Source organism: Canis lupus, chromosome 23, assembly GCF_011100685.1.
Source record: "Canis lupus familiaris isolate Mischka breed German Shepherd chromosome 23, alternate assembly UU_Cfam_GSD_1.0, whole genome shotgun sequence".
In the NCBI taxonomy this organism is placed as follows: Eukaryota; Metazoa; Chordata; class Mammalia; order Carnivora; family Canidae; genus Canis; species Canis lupus.
The window spans coordinates 3,847,885-3,860,776 of NC_049244.1; the positions used below are offsets into that span (position 1 = coordinate 3,847,885).

General features: G+C 42.4%; 1 protein-coding gene across 1 annotated transcript in view; it reads left to right on the plus strand.

Moving 5' to 3' along the window:
- The window catches only part of SUSD5 (sushi domain containing 5), a 48,892-nt gene that overhangs the window by 11,508 nt on the left and 24,492 nt on the right, over positions 1-12,892 (plus strand). The gene's annotated exons all lie outside the window — the stretch shown is intronic.

Sequence of the window (12,892 nt, forward strand, 5' to 3'; positions counted from 1 at the left end):
ATGTGTGCTGGCAAAGGATTCCAGTAGCCTGAGTGCCACCCTCCAACAAAGATGCACAGACACCTACCAGGAACCCCTGTGCATGGAAATGGCAAAGGTATCTAGGCAATATGGGGCAAACCCTTGACAGCATCTCCTACAGTTGCTGATACAGCCTGTCCTGCAGTCTTTCTTCATGGTGGGTGGCACATTAACAAGGGGGAAAAAATCATTTTTCCCCAAAAGGAAACTTACAGGATTTAAGAAACTTCTCCTAGGAAGGGGAATTCAGCTTCCCTCTGGTAAATCAGCCCAGTGGCAAGAAGAAAGCCATAAAGGAGTCTCCAGGTCAGCATTTCATATGCATTGAAATCAGTATACCGTCCTCATCAGAAACACATGCTGTTGAAAGGGAATGTCCATACAAATGGAAAGAAAGCCAGCTACTTACTCTTCAGGCCTAGAAATCAGCATAAGTACTCCTTGGCTGTATACTGGTCTCTTCTGGGAAGTTTTAAGAAATACTGATTCCTGGGTGCCAGTCCTAAAGATTCAGATATAAATGTTCTGGGCATTAGGTTTTTGTTTGTTTGTTTGTTTGTTTGTTTGTTTTTGCATTAGGGTTTTTTAAAGCTCATTAGTGATCTTAACACATAGCCCAGTTTGAAAACTACTTTTTAATGTAGAGTTTCCCAAACCTCTCTGATGATGAGAAATACCAAATGAACTTGTAAGAAATACCCTCAGGCTGCATCCTAGAGGCATCCAATCCTAATCTCTGGGGAAGAGGTCAGAAGAGTTGGGAAATGAGGGAGTCTGGTGAAGCCCAAGGCCTTGGCTGGTGCTTGTTAGATGCTTATCAGTGACAGGCTTCTCTGTTCCTGTGGCGTTTTCCTCCAGAAAGGCTTCATTTTCTCATTGCTATGGAAGAGTGTGTTGAGAAAGTCTCCTGGTATCTACCCTGTCAAGCTACTGAATGATGTGGCCTTGCTCTGTAAGGCTTTGGGAGAATAATATCCATGGTTTGTTTTCTAAAACCACGTAAGTTAATTAAAATGATCCTTTGAGTCCCAGACATAGGCAAAATTCAGACCTGAGAGAGAAAGGACAGAGCCAGAGGGAAAAGAACATGATCTTATTTCTTCAGTGATTTCAATGAATATGTGGGGTTTCTGAGTCTTCATTTTCCCTGATAAACAAGAGGTATCAGTTAGCTTTCGCCATGTAACATATGTAACATAGTGGCTTAAAACAACTGTTTATTTAGTTCACTTTTTTTGGATAAGCAGTTTGTGTTTTTCTGCTGGTCTTGGCTGGACTCATTACAGAGTCTATAGGCAGCTGCTGTCTAGGTGGCCTTGCTTCTGGGAGTTGGTGGCTATTGGCCAGGGTGCCGAGGGTCACCGAGCTATATGTTTATCATCATCCAACAAGATAGCCTGGGCTTTCCACCTCACAGGCCTTGAGACAGGTTATGTCCACACAAGTGTGTGCCCCTTTTGCCCTCAATTATAGTGCATGAAGCCAGAGGTTGGAAACATTTATTCATATTCTATAGGGCACCAAGCTCAAAGCCATGATAGCAACTCCAAAATTGAGTTTTTGCAAAACTTATATAATGTGCCTTCTGATATACTGCACTCAGAGAAACTCAACTTCAATTCAGTGGTACTTCTGCCAAAAATGCATAACTTGAATCTACTCAGGGGGAAATATGAGCCAAACTCAATTTGAGAAACATTCTACAAAATGGCTTTAAAAAATATCTAGGATGAGAAAGGCAAAGTGACTCTTCTAGATTAAAATAGACCAAAAAGACTTGATAATAAAATACAAAATATGATTCATGATCGGGGATTGTATCCCCAACCAGAAAAAAAATAGCAATAGTTGATAAAATCTGAATGTGGATTATGAATTAGATAATAGTGTAATAACTGTACTACAGGCCTATAAGAAATTATCTTTGTTCTTGGAAATGTGTACCAAGGTTTTAGGGATGAGGAGACATTGTATCTACAACTCACTATCGAATGGTTCAGAAAAGAATTACAAGTATAGATATAGGTGTATACATATTTGTCTCTGTATAAATAGATATCTATATTATCCATCTATCGAGAGAGAGAGAGAGAGAGATGAGTGATAAAGCAAATGGGCAAAATGAAAACACATTGGTGAATCTGGATAAATGGTTTTATGGGAAATCCTTATTCTCACAACCTTTCTGAAATTTTGAAATTATGTAAAAATGAAAAACTTCCAACAAAGAACGGTCTATGTACTGCTCCAAAAACAACAATAGGAAAAACAAAAACAGTCTGAATCGTGGGAACCAACATGGGAAGCCAGTTCATGACAGCTGCTCACCTATATGAGGAGCAGTGCCACCATGTGTGGCTCATTAGAGTCAAAGTGCTCCAGAGCCCTGCCTCCAAGAGCAGCTTGTGTGAGCCTCCAGTGGCCTCCCCTCACCTCCACCTCAATGGGGATGAGTTCATATGGGGAAGACTGGAATCTTGGTCCTACAGGCCTGATTTATGAGGAGGCTTCAGATGAGCCATGAAGAGGACTCAGGTATGCATATCGAGAGGAGATTTGGGTTGGAGGGCTGTTCTCTCTCGAACATTCTGGAAAAGCAAGATGGATTCCCCAAAGTCACTCAGAGAGAGTCAGTCCCTGTTCAGTGCTGCCTTTCATCCTTTGGAAAGAGCTTGTAAACCACTCCCATACAGCCCTCCGCCCACCTCAGAGGAGCGTTGCTTTTCCTCAGTGGAGCCTTTGTTGACAGCACCGTCAACAAGGGACATCTGTGTGCTGAAGGAAGGTGTAGGTGAAGTGTGGCTCAGCGTGCGTGCCTGTGCAGGATCATCTCCTCAGGTCGCCTGAACTCTGTACTGCTGCTTCTCTTTGGCAAGATGGGAAGAATGTAGCGTGTTAACTCCAAAAATGGCAGGCTTGTGCCTCGTAAAGAGCCCAGAAGGAAAACAGAGCCTGTGGAATATCCAGGCAGCTTCCTTCCTGTGTTTCTCTTTTGAAATAAAGCTCATCACGAATGTAGACTTTTCTCATTTTCCTTCCAGTATTTTTGTTTCACTGACAGTGAATTTCCAGCCCTGTGGTGATCTCACTTAAACTAATAAGTGAAGTTATTTTTAACCAACTAGATGCTGATGAAATAAGTTGCCTCCACTTGTGTTCTCTGGCTTTGCTTCTCTTGGTGGCTTGTCTGTGGGGTCAACTGCATGGGGTCTGGAGTCTCCTCTTGCCTTCTCCCTGTGGCACCCCCAAGGCTCCATGTCAAGTATGCTTCTGTTCCTCCTTGGGCCTGACTGCGCTTCCCACCAGCCCACCTCACCTGAGTGCCACTTCCCCTGCATACTTTACTGTTGCCTGTATTTCCCTAAAAACGGAAAAGGAATTATTCCTTCTTTGTGTCATCAACTAGAGAGCCGGATGCTCACCTTTTTGAGAGCAAAAAGACTTGTGGGTGCTTGAGAGAGGGAGAGAGGAAGGACCCATGACCACCCTCAAGGAATTGATGATGATATATATGAATAAGTGAAAAATGAATGTGTTCCCATGACACAAAGGAAGGAGGGTAATTAGGGAGATTCCTGAGGTGGGGACCGTTGAGGTAGAATTGAAAGGAGTCTATTTTGAAGGGATAACAGTTAGGGAAGGGAAGAGAAGACATTGCAGACAGAGAGAACAGGTGGGGCAACAGCTTGAAGCATAGGTCCCAGTGGTTCCAGGGAGACTAGCTCTGGGAGAGCCATTGTACTAGTGCTTCAGGGAGTGAATTGGGTTCAGTACACCCCTGGGGGCCCAAGTAGCAGCAGGGCAGGACTGAGGTCCCCACAGCAGGTAAGCAGTGATGCCCCCTCCTCTGCCACGCACATCTCCAGACCTAGACAGCATCAGGTCTTGCTTTCCCAAGACTGAGGTCTTCCATTCCAAAAACTTAGGCTAGAACAGTCCTGATGCCAGTTCCCAGGGATGGTAGGTGTCTGGGCAGCCAGAGAAATTGTGCCAGTGGGTTCTTAACCCCTGGGGTAGATAACTGTGATCTTTGTGACCTGGGGCTATAGGCACCAGCAATCTGACAGACTTCTCTGCTTCCTTGCTACTCAGAAGAGCTGCAGCTGCACTCAGAACCCATTGGTGCATGTAGGGAGACTGTGCCTATATGCATTGTGAGGAGGAGCCCAAAGTCTTGCCTCACAGACACACACGTGAGCTCCCAGAGCTGAGCACTCCAGTGGCAACTTTGCACTAGGGGTTCTTGGAGGCACTTAACTGTGCACTGTTCCACAGCAGCCTCTAGACCAGTCAGAGTCACTTAGTGACCATCTGTCATTAGCTCTCCCAGAGTGTCCTGGAGAAAGTTCTGGAGAAAGAGAACCTAGAGCAAGGTGTACTCCAAGGGGAGCAAAGGCTACATGAACACTTATAGGATATCATCAGAAGGGTTTATAATACGTCTCTCAATCCTCCAGCAGCTTGTACAGGCCTACACAGTGACAAACCACCTAAGCCATAGTTAGCAGTGATTCGAATGCAGGTCTTTCTTACTCCAAAGCCCAAGTTTTCTGCTCTGTCACCCAGTATACACAGGAACTAGCAACTTCTTTGGCCTTCCACAGGGGCAGATGCTGCCCAGGCAGCCAGCATGGCATTGAGGAGCAGCAGTAGGTGGGCAGCCCTCCTCCTGGAACCAGATCTCTGTCTAATGTTTGGTTGGGGTCTCTGATTTCCAGTTGCACTTCTGTTTATGCTTGAAAAGGATGAATAATGTAGATTCCCTGCCCTTCATGTCTCATCTTTCATTAGTGAGGAAGAGCGGAGAGAAACTTCGGGGCAGGGCGAGGATCCTGTGTGCCCAAGGGAACATGCAGGGCTACCGGGTTGGCTCAGGGGAGGTGGGCCTGGGCTGCCCCTCAGTGCAGCCAGGATCCCATTGACTGTGATGGAGAGTTTTGACTCAAGTACATTCCCTCCTTGGGAACCTGTAATCAAAGCCACCAGGATTTCTGATTCACATGCAATGTGGTTGCAGAGCTGCTTTCTTCTTTCTCCTGGGCACCTCCCTTTGTGCATCAAGGCCTGCCCTGCCTTGGTTTACTCAATAGTAAGATCATTTAAAGGCCTGCCTTCCCAGATGTGGGGACTCAAATCCACACACCTAGCTCTCCAAGTGTGACTTTTGGGTAACTCATCAACTTACACACATTTGGACTTTTCCTCTTAACACTTCCCTTCAATAAGGCACACATGAGCATTCCCCTCTGTTGGTAGAGGCTAAGAGTTTCAGGTGTACTTTACAGGTAAAAATGTTTCGGTTTTTAAATTTTAAAAAATACTTTAAAAATTATTTTTAAGTAATATCTATACCTGATGTGGGGCTTAAACTTACAGCCCCAAGATAGAGAGTTGTACACTCCACAGACCGAGCCAGCCTGGCGCTTGTAGAAAAAAGTGTTTAATGGAAGGAGCAGCACTCATGCATGACTTCACACTTAGGAGGGCCTGGTTTGACACAGCTGTGCCAAGGAGGGGGTGGGTAGCTGGGGGGCCACACAGGCCTTGGAGCAGAGTCAGAACTGCCTGAACTACCTCTTATACCCAAATTGTGAATGTGATCTCCTTGCAGCAGTGGAAAGTGCTGATCTAGGGGAAGAGATGTTTTCACTATCTACTTTCAACACTACTGTACTGAGTGATCTATCACAAGAGAGAGAGAGGAGGAAGGAAGGGGAAAAGTAGGTGGGAGAGGGAGAAGGGAAGGAAGAAATAGCAGATAGAATGGAGTGAGACCTCTGACATGGAAAATCTTCCAATACATATTACACAGGTCTCAGAATACGTATAGTGTGACCTAATCTATGTTGTTAAAAAATATATATATATACTTTGTGCAGGAAAGCACTTAGTGTGTTTGAGGAACAGTGTACCTATATTGTTCAAGTGACAGAGGTCAGGGCTAGAGAGGTGGGGAAAAGAGCTGGCTATGCAAGGGTAAGAACATTGGGCTGAGTTTTAAGGGGAAATGGGAAACCATTGCAAGGTTTTCAGCTGGGAGCAAAAATTTCTGAAGATTGTTTTGGCTGCTAGTATGCAGTCCAACAGGAGATCGGGAACCTTCAAACTGTACAAAGTGCTCTGAGCCCTCTGTTTATGACAAGAAAGTTAATTGAGCACAAAGCTAAACCATTTTGTATTCAAGGGAGACAGCACATTGAGCATGGTGGTGCACAGTGGTTAGACTGTACCCAGATCCCTGGGTTCAAATCTTGGCTCAATCATTTAACTGCCTTGGGAATAATATAAGAACTCATGACATAGAGATGTCAAGAGGACAGAATAGGCCAAGCAAGTACATCACTTATCCCAGAGCCTGGCACAGAGTAAAACCTAGCAAGTACAAGCCGTGACTGTCTTGTAGCTAGCTGCACACAAACTCTAACAGTACAGTGTGATAGTGCATGGTTTCTTCACCTTGATGTCACACTATTTCCAATAAAGGAACCCATAATTTCTTTTGGAAACACTGAGCAAAATTTAATATGCATATGCCATATAGCCAAGCAATTCCATGCTGAGCTATTGACCCAAGAGAAACATGACCACACAGAAAATGAGTATACAAATATGCCTAGCAGCTTTATCATAAAAGCCAAAAACCGGAAGCAACCCAAATGTCCATCAACTGGGGAATGGATAAAAAAATTATGGTGTATCCATATCATGGGTTATTAGTTGGCGATGAAAAGAATGAAATATTAGGACAGGTAAAACATGGATGACTAACATTAAGCTAACCTAAAAAGCCAAACATAAAATGTTATATACTATATTATTCCATTTGAATGAAATTCTAGAAAAGGCAAAACTACCAGTGAAAGAATATAGAACAGTGGTTGCTTGGTTTGGGGTTTCAGAGGGTGTCCAAGGCCAGGAGTAAGGAGGAAATGTTTGGGAGAGCTATCCTATACCTTAATTGTGGTGGTGCTTACACAGTTGTATACATTTACCAAAAATTATTAAGCTGTACACTTAGAATTGCCAAGTTTTATTTTATTTTTTTTAAAGATTTTATTTATTCATGAGAGACACACAGAGGCAGAGACACAGGCAGAGGAAGAAGCAGGCTTCCCGCGGGGGGCCTTGATCCCAGGAACCCGGGCTCACACCCTAAGCCAAAGGCAGACACTCAACCACTGAGCTACCCAGGTGCCCATTGGCAAGTTTTATTTATGTAAATAATACTTAATAAAACAAAAAAGAGAACAAGAAAAAATACTGAATAGCTTTAGAATTCCAAAATTCTTTCTTCCAGAGCGTCCTGCATATAGTATCTCACTTAATTCTCAAAGCAGTACTGTAGGGAGGGTATTATTCTATTTATTCAGGTGATGCAACTGAAGAACAGAGAGATTTGGCCATTGTCTTTGGTCACACAGCTCCTAGGAGGTGCATACAGGAGCTCTTACCCAAGCATACTCCTATCCCTGTTCTTCCAAGCTCCTCTGTGCAGCAGGTCCCAAGAGCCAGTCTAGCCTGATACATCCATCTCCACCATTTAGCCTGAGGTTGCAACTCTAATCAGGACTTGGCATATGCCTCCAAATTTTGACCTCAGGAAGAGAATATTAAGAGCTAACACCCATTTAACACCCACTGTGTTACCTGAGTTCACTCTAACATAACAACCCCGCAGGAAGTACTATTGTTATTCTTATTTTATTTTTTATAAATTTATTTTTTATTGGTGTTCAATTTGCCAGCATATAGAATAACACCCAGTGCTCATCCCGTCAAGTGCCCACCTCAGTGCCCATCACCCAGTCACCCCTACCCCCCGCCCACCTCCCCTTCCACCACCCCTAGTTCGTTTCCCAGAGTTAGGAGTCTTTCATGTTCTGTCTCCCTTTCTGATATTTCCCACTTATTCTTTGGCGGTTAGGGGTTCCCCATTCCTATATGAGCGGGTTTCCAGTAAGGGTGTGCTCAGTGGCTTGACTAAGGTGGGGGAGTGCCTTGAGCAATAAGCAGGTCATGTGGGGGTGATACAGGAGGTGGCTGGTGCAGAACAAAATGGAGTTAGTCCTGCTCTGCTTGTCCAGGGGTAGGGGGTTTTTGTTAAATTCCTTGGGTCCCACAGCAATAAAGAGCATGAGTGGGGGGAGAGGCAGATGGAACAGGAGAGGCAGACTCCCTGCTGAGCAGGGAGCCTGATGTGGGGCTTGATCCCAGGATCCCAGGATCATAATCTGAGCTGAAGGGAGATGCTTGACTGAGCCACCCAGTCACCCCTGGAACTCATTTTTATTTATGTCCCCAGTAAGTTCCAGGCATGTAGTGGAACTAGGCAAGACATGAGGTCATTTAATTCTGTTAAAAACCATAGGAAATGGGTGTCACTAGGTCCATGTGCATTTTTAATATATTCTCTAATTATAAACATGAATAGGTGGTCACTGTCATAGAAAGTCTAAAGAAAATTCACATCATTTATAATCAGTCTACCCTGAGATAAGTACTTAAGCATCAGCCCTGGTTACCCTGCATTTTTATTTAGTTCACCAAATTGGGATTTTCTGGACAATATATAGGTCTGTGTTTGTTTGTTTTTCACTCATTAATATACATCTTCCCATGACACTGCATATGCCCCAAAGGATGACTTTTTAATGGCTGTTATGACAATGCATTATATGAACACACCATAAATTAGACATTTTCCTTTCATTAGACATTTTGGTAGTTCTCTGGTTTTCATTTCAGTATTATTTATTATACCATGATTGAACATCCTCATACATCAGTTTCTCTGCCCATCTTTAATTATTTCAGGCTCTTTTTATAGTTATAATTCATTGAGAACTGTGTGTCAGAAATTGCACTAAGACCTTGTCTGCTAAGACCTTGTGCCGCATCAGACATGGTCAACTGCCTACACAACAACAGTCTCCTCCCCCTTCCTTCAACAGAACCATCCCCCAGCCACGAGCCTGTTGCTAGAATTTACCAGCACACCACTGGTCAGCTGGGGGAATAAGCAAGCAGGAAAGAATGACCAAGAAAGACAAAAAATGTCAACATGTCAAAAGAGAGGGAATTACTTTAAGCTGTCAGAGCAAATGAAACAGTTTGAAACTGTTTAGAAAATAATTCATATTCTCATTGAGCAGCTCCTCCATATCCCTTTAGGTACCATCCCATCTTTCTCCTCTCCTTCATGGCCCTAAATTCCTCTATGTTCATCGTCTTCATGATCTCACTTCCCATCACTCTGCCCACTGCTTCCTGGCTTCTGTCCTATCACGGAAGTGACACCGTTCTCACCAAGGGTACTGGTAGCTTCCCTGTGGATGACTGTAGAGGCTGCGTCTCAGCCTGCATTTTGCTTGCTCTTTCTGCAGCCTTAAGTACCTGACCATGCCTTGCTCCTTGAAGCATGTTTTCCCTTGACTTCCTTTGGGTTTTCTTTGTATCTGTCTGGCTGAGTGGTAACCCTGGTAAACTCTTCATTCTCTGCTCACCTCCTGGGTTCTCACCTGGGCCTCATCTCTACTTACTCAACATTTCAGTAGCTTCAATTCTCATCTAAATGCTCATTAATCCCAGATCATTCTCTTAAGCCTAGACCTCTCCACTAAGCCCCAGATTCCATACATGCAACTGCTTATGGGTGCTTCTCTTAGAACTTCAAACTCCACTGGTCCTGCCCTGTGCTCATCCCCCTTATCCTGCTTACCACCCCGCCCCCCACACACACACACTCACCCCATCCTCTCCTTTACTCCCAGAACTTTTCAGTGGTAAATTCTGCAAAAACTTTCCTTCTCAGCGTCTCCCAGATCCATCTGGGTCTTGCCATCTGTGCCTCACTTCAGTTCCTGCCCTACTCTCCTGGATATCTCAAATGGCCTCCTGACTGGCTCTTCAGTTTCCAGGATATTTCCTCAATCCGTTCTCTACCCTGCAGCAGTGCTCCTTGTAAGGTGCCAAGGGGATTGTGTTATTTCCTGTTTTTAATTGTACCCCCTTCTCCACTGGACAAATTCCAGACTTCCTGGTTCACAAAGGCCTTCCATAAACTCATCCCTGCCTGCCTACCTTGTACTTTATACTTCAGTTTTACTAACTTCTTGCCATTCCTCAACTCAGGAGGAATGATATCAAACATATTTGATATCAAAACACATTTTAAAGCTATAATAAATAAAATCATTTGGCACTGTAGAGAAACACAAATAGATAAACATGTCAATATGAAAGGCTGGAAGCACCAAAACAGACCCAGTGTGCCTAAGTATAAGTCTGTAGTGAGGTGGTGAGACTTCCAGTCAGTGGGAGAAGGTTGGGTAGATTGATAGTACTGTGATTGGTTAGGAATTTGGGAAGCTAAGCAATTCACTCTTGTACTGATATATGGAAATCTCCTGTAGATTGATAAGGTAAAGACCATAATAGAGAAATACTTTTAAGAAATACAATGGTCAATAAATATTCAACTCTTTTTACCAATTCAAAGATATGCATGTTAGTATAAGAAATCACTTTTTGGTTCATAAAATTGTCAAAGTTTACAAAGATGGTAGTCCCCGGTGTACTGAGAAGAAATGGGCAAGTTTATATACCACTGAAGGGTATAGACTGTTAAAACACTCATATTCAACTTGGCACAACCTATCAGAAGCTTCAAAAATACATATGCCCTTTCACGCATCAATTCTATTTTGAGTATTTTATTCTAAGGAAATTATCATGGGTAAGTACAAAAGTATGTTACTAAGGTGTTCATTACTTAGTAAGGGAAATTGGAAACAATGTTAATATCTAATAGGAGAGTCCATATGGTTAAGTCCATACAAATGGAATAATATATAGTCATTTACAAGTAAATTCAAGTAATACAAATATTTGGGGTGCCTGGGTGGTGGCTTAGTCGGTTAAATGTCTAACTCTTGATTTCAGCTCAGGTCATGATCTTAGGGCTGTGAAATGGAGCTCTGTGTCGGCTCTGTGCTGGGCACGGAGCCTGATTAAGATCCTCGCTCTTCCTTTCTAAAAATAACAACAATAAATAGTACAAATATTTGTTGATGGGGAAAAATATCATAATATTATGTTAAATTAAAAGCTACAAAAGAAAACAGTTATATCATCACGTGGCAAAATACCATGTGTGCGCAAAACTGAAAACAAAACCCATATTAACAATGGTTATCATTGGTGAAATTCAAGGAGAATTTTTATTTTTCCTGTGGTATTCTTTTCCCTGTGAGTTTTTCAAGTTTTCTGGCTTATGTAAGAAATACCTATATGGATAATTTTAAAACTTTAACCATGAAAATTTCCAAACAACCACAAAAGTAGCAAGAATAGTATCACAAATCCTTATCTGGCTGCCACACAGCTTCAAGGTCAATATTTTGCCAATTTGACTTTATCTATTTTCTCCAGTGTTTTTCCCCACTGAGATTTTTTTCTATTGAGATATTTTAAAGCAAATGCTGGATATCACAAATCTCATTTTATTCTAGAACATTTAAAAATTATTTTCTACCAGGGGAAACTCAGGAACTGATATCACATAGATTCCATGTGACAGTAATTGATTTAAATGTATCGATTGATATAGAATTTAACTGCATATAAACTTGCCCACACACTTGCAGTACTCCCCGCTTAGAAAGTCTGCAAGTTAGAAACCACTCCCCTAAGGCACCGGTCCTTGTCAAATTCAGTTCCCCTTGGGAGAGGTTGTGAATAATTTTTACTCATTTATACTTCATGCTGAATAAGTTGCAGTTTTTCTGAAGGGGAGATATTGTTTAAATTAACTTATTTTGTGGAGTATGATTTATACCAACAAAATGCACAGACCTTATGATTGATAAGTTTTGACAAATGTCTACACCTGTGTAATCAACACCAAGTCAAGATACAGAACATTTCCTTCACCCCATAAAGTTCCCTGGAGCCTATTTCCAAAGATTCACTGCCCCTCCTTATTCCAGCAGAGCCAAAGCAATCTCTGTTCTGATTCCCATCACCATATATCAGTTTTGCCTGTTTTTGAGGGTAGGTTTTTATCTAGAGCACTAGTTCTCCAAGAATGGTCCCTGGACAAGTAGTGTTAACATCACCTGGGAACTTGTTATAAATGCAAATTCTTGGGCCCTAACCATGACCAACTACTGAGTTAGAAACTCAAAAACACAGCAGTCTCTGTGAGAAGGGGTGTGTATGTGTTACAAGCCTTTGGGTAATTCTGATCATGTTCAAGTTTGAGGAACACTGATATGGAAAGCCTGGGAACTAACAATAAAGTTGGACAGAAGAGAGAGGGCAGTGCCAATTGTATATGGGGTGAGTAGGGTTGTAGGGAGCTGGGCAGGTGGACACTAAAGACAGCTTCTTCACATAGCTTAGAAAACACCAAAAGGAAGGAAGCAAGGTCAAGCATTTGTGTCAGGATTTCTGCATCTTGGTTTTGCAAATTGTGAGAGGCTATAAGTTTAAGATTTTTCAAAAGAAAAGCATCAACTTTTATATGAGTTCTAAATCCTGTGGAAACTGGTTATCAGAAGCTGTGGTTGGCAAATGAGTTGTTTATCAATACTATTTTATAGACAAGATCTTTTATAAAATCTCTTTTCTTTGAAGGGAAAATAATAGAAATTGCTCTTTATGTTCAAATGGCTGAAACCCAGCTTTAGGTTCTGAGAAATTCCCAAACCACAGTTCCTAGCTGCAGAATAATTGAGAAGTAGCAGTAAAGGCTGCCCAAATGTAAGTTTCTAAACTTACATCCTATTCTAAAGAGAATAGGATCTAGGTATATAGCCAGCTTTTTTTCAGAGCTCCCTTGTGAGGTTTAAGATGGGAAGGTTAATGAAAG